Below are 6,159 nucleotides of genomic sequence, written 5' to 3'. Positions count from 1 at the left end.
ATGTTCCCTCTTTCCATCTCCTGTTTGACTACTTCCAGTTTACCTTGATTCATGGACCTAACATTCCAGGTTCCTATCCAATATTGTTCTTTATAGCATCAGACTCTACTTCCATCACCAGTCACATCCACAACTGGGCTTTGTTTTCACTTTGGCTCCATCTCTTCATTCTTTCTGGAGTTATTTCTCCACTGATCTCCAGTAGCATATTTGACACCTACTGACCTGACAAATTTATCTTTTAGTGTCATATCTTTTTGCTTTTTCATACTGTTCATGAGGTTCTCAAGGCAAGAACAGTGATGTGATTTGCCATTCCCTTCTCCAGTGGACCACGTTTTTGTCAGAACTCTCCTCCATAACCTGTCTGCCTCGAGTGGCCCTACATGGCACGGCTCATAGTTTCACTGAGTTAGGAAAGGCAGTGGTCCACGTGATAGGCTTGATTAGTTTTCTGTGATTGTGATTTTCATTCTGTCTTCCCTCTGACAGATAAGAATAAGAGGCTTATGGAAACTTCCAGAGGGCAGACACACTGAAACCATACTCACAGAAAACTAGTCAATCTAATCACACTAAGAGGACAGCCTTGTCTAACTCAATGAAACCAAGCCATGCCTGCAGGGCAACCCAAGACGGGTGGGTCATGGTGGAGAGGTCTGACAGAATGTGGTCCACTGGAGAAGGGAATGGCAAGCCACTTCAGTATTCTTGCCTTGAGAACCCCATGAACAGTATGAAAAGGCAAAATGATAGGATGCCAAAAGAGGAACTCCCCAGGTCATTAGGTGCCCAATATGCTACTGGAGATCAGTGGAGAAATAACTCCAGAAAGAATGAAGGGATGGAGCCAAAGCAAAAACAATACCCAGTTGTGGATGTGACTGGTAATAGAAGCAAGATCCGATGCTGTAAAGAACAATATTGCTTAGGAACCTGGAATGTCAGGTCCATGAATCAAGGCAAATTGGAAGTGGTCAGACAAGAGATGGCAAGGGTGAATGTCGACATTCTAGGAATCAGCGAACTAAAATGGACTAGAATGGGTGAATTTAACTTAGATGACCATTATATCTACTACTGCAGGCAGGAATCCCTCAGAAGAAATGGAGTAGCCATCATGGTCAACAAAAGAGTCCGAAATGCAGTACTTGGATGCAATCTCAAAAATGACAGAATAATCTCTGTTCATCTCCAAGGTAAACCACTCAAAATCACAGTTATCCAAGTCTATGCTCCAACCAGTAATGCGGAAGAAACTGAAGTTGAATGGTTTTATGAAGACCTACAAGACCTTTTAGAACTAACACCCAAAAAAGATGTCCTTTTCATTATAGGGGACTGGAATACAAAAGTAGGAAGTCAAGAAACACCTGGAGGAACAGGCAAATTTGGCCTTGGAATGCGGACTGAAGCAGGGCAAAGACTAATAGAGTTTTGTCAAGAGAACACACAGGTCATAGCAAACACTCTCTTTCAAAAACACAAGAGAAGACTCTACACATGGACATCACCAGATGGTCAACACCGAAATCAGACTGACTATATTCTTTGCAGCCAGAGATGGAGAAGCTCTATACAGCCAACAAAAACAAGATCAGGAGCTGACTGTGGCTCAGATCATGAACTCCTTATTGCCAAATTCAGACTGAAATTGAAGAAAGTAGGGAAAACCTCTAGACCATTCAGGTATGACCTAAATCAAATCCCTTATGATTATACAGTGGAAGTGAGAAATAGATTTAAGGGCCTAGATCTGATAGATGGAGTGCCTGATGAACTATGGACTGAGGTTCATGACATTGTACAGGAGACAGGGGTCAAGACCATCCCCATGGAAAAGAAATGCAAAAAAGCAAAATGGCTGTCTGGGGAGGCCTTACAAATAGCTGTGAAAAGAAGAGAGGTGAAAAGCAAAGGAGAAAAGGAAAGATATAAGCATCTGAATGCAGAGTTCCAAAGAATAGCAAGAAGAGATAAGAAAGCCTTCCTCGGTGATCAATGCAAAGAAATAGAGGAAAACAACAGAATGGGAAAGACTAGAGATCTCTTCAAGAAAATTGGAGATACCAAGGGCACACTTCATGCAAAGATGGGCTCGATAAAGGACAGAAATGGTCTGGACCTAACAGAAGCAGAAGATATTAAGAAGAGGTGGCAAGAATACATGGAAGAACTGTACAAAAAAGATCTTCACGACCCAGATAATCATGATGATGTGATCACTAATCTAGAGCCAGACATCTTGGAATGTGAAATCAAGTGGGCCTTAGAAAACATCACTACGAACAAAGCTAGTGGAGGTGATGGCATTCCAGTTGAGCTGTTTCAAATCCTGAAAGATGATGCTGTGAAAGTACTGCACTCAATATGCCAGCAAATTTGGAAAACTCAGCAGTGGCCACAGGACTGGAAAAGGTCAGTTTTCATTCCAATTCCAAGAAAGGCAATGCCAAAGAATGCTCAAACTACTGCCCAATTGCACTCGTCTCACATGTTAGTAAAGTAATGCTCAAAATTCTCCAAGCCAGACTTAATCAATAAGTGAACCGTGAACTCCCTGATGTTCAAGCTGGTTTTAGAAAAGGCAGAGGAACCAGAGATCAAATTGCCAACATCTGCTGGATCATGGAAAAAGCAAGAGAGTTCCAGAAAACATCTATTTCTGCTTTATTGACTATGCCAAAGCCTTTGACTGTGTGGACCACAATAAACTGTGGAAAATTCTGAAAGAGATGGGAGTACCAGACCACCTAATCTGCCTCTTGAGAAACCTCTATGCTGGTCAGGAAGCAACAGTTAGAACTGGACATGGAACAACAGACTTGTTTAAATAGGAAAAGGAGTACTTCAAGGCTGTATATTGTCACTCTGCTTATTTAACTTATGAGAAATGCTGGACTGGGAGAAATACAACGTGGAATTAAGATTGCTGGGAGAAATATCAATAACCTCAGATATGCAGATGACACCACCCTGATGGCAGAAAGTGAAGAGGAGCTAAAAAGCCTCTTGATGAAAGTTAAAGAGGAGAGTGAAAAAGTTGGCTTAAAGCTCAACATTCAGAAGACGAAGATCATGGCATCCGGTCCCATCACTTCATGGGAAATAGGTGGGGAAACAGTGGAAACAGTGTCAGACTTTATTTTTGGGAACTCCAAAATCACTGCAGATGGTGACTGCAGCCATGAAATTAAAAGACGCTTACTCCTTGGAACAAAAGTAATGACCAACCTAGATAGTATATTCAAAAGCAGAGACATTACTTTGCCGACTAAGGTCCGTCTAGTCAAGGCTATGGTTTTTCCTGTGATCATGTATGGATATGAGAGTTGGACTGTGAAGAAGGCTGAGCACCGAAGAATTGATGCTTTTGAAGTGTGGTGTTGGAGAAGACTCTTGAGAGTCCCTTGGACTGCAAGGAGATCTGAAGGAGATCAGCCCTGGGATTTCTTTGGAAGGAATGATGCTAAAGCTGAAGCTCCAGTACTTTGGATACTTCATGTGAAGAGTTGACTCATTGGAAAAGACCCTGATTCTGGGAGGGATTGAGGGCAGGAGGAGAAGGGGACGACCCAGGATGAGATGGCTGGATGGCATCACTGACTCGCTGGACGTGAGTCTGAGTGAACTCCAGGAGTTGGTGATGGACAGGGAGGCCTGGTGTGCTGCGATTCATGGGGTCACCAAGTTCAAACACTACTGAGCAACTGAACTGAACTGAACTGAACTGAACTGAATTGATGAAAGAAAAGAAGAGCAAGAGAAGTGACTCTGTAGATATCATATTTCATGTTTAATCATATGTCTTGCACAATATTTTATTAGTTCCTTCACTTGAATATTGGCAGGGACTCATTCCTCTTTTCCTTCCCTTCTGAAAAACATCAGAAATGTTGGGAATATATGGTTTCCATAAAATATATGAGGTATAATTCTCAAAAATGCATAACTTAAATATCTAATGTGTGAATTTCATAGGAATCCTATGATTGTCATCACAATATGCCTTGCAGACCCCCATCTGCTCAAGGAGTCATTGGCCAAGGGCCCAGCTGCTACCCCGATATTAATCACTACCTTCTGATGACTGGCAGCAGCAGGGATAGTCAAGCAGGCCCATTGATGGAGGCATAGGACTCATCTGATGACTGAATTTGTCTCACGGACTCCTTGATGGTCTTGTCAAAACTTCCTTAGATTTCACTGTGGTGTAAGAGCTACATGCTCCCATCCTTCCCTCTTCATCTCCTTCACTCAGGTTCAGACTTGTTCCACAATCTGATAGCTCTCCAATCTTTTTTCACTCCCTTCTCTATCTTCTTTTGATAGCTTACAGTGAACAGTGAACGGTGCTGCCAGATTCGTGGTCTCTGAAGGAGAAGATTTAATCCCAGGACCAAAGAGAGGTCTCAGTCACTCAGAGCTTTGTGTGAAAAATTTTATTTAAAGTGACAGGACAGAGAAAACCTCTGACATAGACATCAGAAGGGGGCAGGAGAGTACCCACTTCATTCATTCAAACGGGCCTTATACAGTTTTCAACTAGCTGTGGAAAATAGATAAAAAGAATACTTCAAGGTTCTAAGAGTTCCACCAGACCCTTTCCCAAGGCACACTTCCTGAGATAACTTTGGCACAAAATTAGCCTGGGAGAACAGGTTCCCAGCAACATCTCTGGGGTAGATATGCTGTTGCTGTGTAATCAGGGGTACAAGTCTTGAGAAAGAGGTTCCCAGGCAAGATTTGTTACAATTATAATCATTAACACATAGCCTAAGAAAAGCATTTCCATGAGTAAGACCCTGTGCTGTGTGATCATTAGTTCTGGACCTAAAGAAAGGCCAGTTCTTGGGTAAGATACATTGTTGCACAAGACTTAAAGAAAGTATGAGAGAGAATGATCACCTCCTCCTTAAAGGGCCTTGGACTGCCTGTGGAAGCTTAAACTCTTTCACTTTCCCACAGGAATTTCCTCCAGTAAAATCTTCACACATAGAACTCTCTGGGGTGCTTGCTTCACAGCACATATACTAAAATTGGAACAACACAGAGAAGATTAGCAAGGCCCCTGCGTAAGGATGACACACAAATTCATGAAGTGTTCCATATTTGTAATCAATGAATATAGCACATTCACAGGATAAAAAAATTAACATACAGAAATCCCTTGCACTCCTATATGCTAAAAATGAAACTCAGAAAGAGAAATTAAAGAAACAATCCCATTCACCATTGCAACAAAAATGATAAAATACTGAAGAATAAATTTACCTGAAGAGACAAAAGATTTGTATGTAGAAAACTACAAAACACTGATGAAAGAAATTGAAGATGACATAAACATATGGAAAGATATATCATGTTCCTGGATTAGAAGAATCAATATTGTGAAAATGACCATGCTACCCAAAGCCATCTATAGATTTAGTGCTGCTGCTACTGCTAAGTCGCTTCAGTCATGTCCGACTCTGTGTGACCCCATAGACGGCAGCCCTATCAAACTATCAACGGTATTTGTCACAGAACTAGAACAAATAATTTCACAATTGATATAGAAACACAAACACTGAATAGCCAAAGCAATCTTGAGAAAGAATAATGGAACTGAAGGGATAAACCTTCCTTCCTTCAGACTATACCACAAAGCTATCTATAGTCATCACGACAGCATGGTACTGGCACAAAAAAGAAATACAGACCAATGGAACAAGATAGAAAGCCTGAGATACATCCAAGCACCTATGGGCACCTTATCTTTGACAAAGGAGGCAAAAATATGCAATGGAGAAAAAACAGTCTCTTCTAATAAGTGGTACTGGGAAAATTGTGGAGCTATGTGTAAAAGAATCAAATCAGAACACTTCCTAACACCATACACAAAAATAAAATGGATTAAAGACCTAAATGTAAAACCAGAAATTATAAAACTCTTATCTGACATAAATCACTAGCAAGATCTTCTATGACCCACCTTCTAGGGTAATGGAAATAAAAACAAAAATATACAAATGAGACCTAATTGAACTTAAAAGCTTTTGCACAATGAAGGAAACTATAAGCAAGGTGAAAGACAACCCTCAGAATGGGAGAAAATAATAACAAATGGAACAATTGACAAAGGATTAATCTCCAAAATATACAACAGTTCATGTAGCT

At 40.9% G+C, this 6,159-nt stretch overlaps 1 non-coding gene across 1 annotated transcript; it reads left to right on the top strand.

The window, feature by feature from the left end:
* The first annotated feature begins 5,010 nt into the window (after nucleotides 1-5,010).
* LOC138434787 (U6 spliceosomal RNA) lies at nucleotides 5,011-5,116 on the top strand. The gene has a single exon (XR_011254868.1). It is a non-coding gene; the product is annotated as a U6 spliceosomal RNA (small nuclear RNA).
* Nucleotides 5,117-6,159: the final 1,043 nt, after the last annotated feature.

The sequence above is a fragment of the Ovis canadensis genome, chromosome 2, assembly GCF_042477335.2.
Source record: "Ovis canadensis isolate MfBH-ARS-UI-01 breed Bighorn chromosome 2, ARS-UI_OviCan_v2, whole genome shotgun sequence".
NCBI lineage: Eukaryota > Metazoa > Chordata > Mammalia > Artiodactyla > Bovidae > Ovis > Ovis canadensis.
The sequence above is the reverse complement of the archived record's forward strand: the minus strand, read 5'-3'. Positions and strand labels throughout refer to the sequence as shown.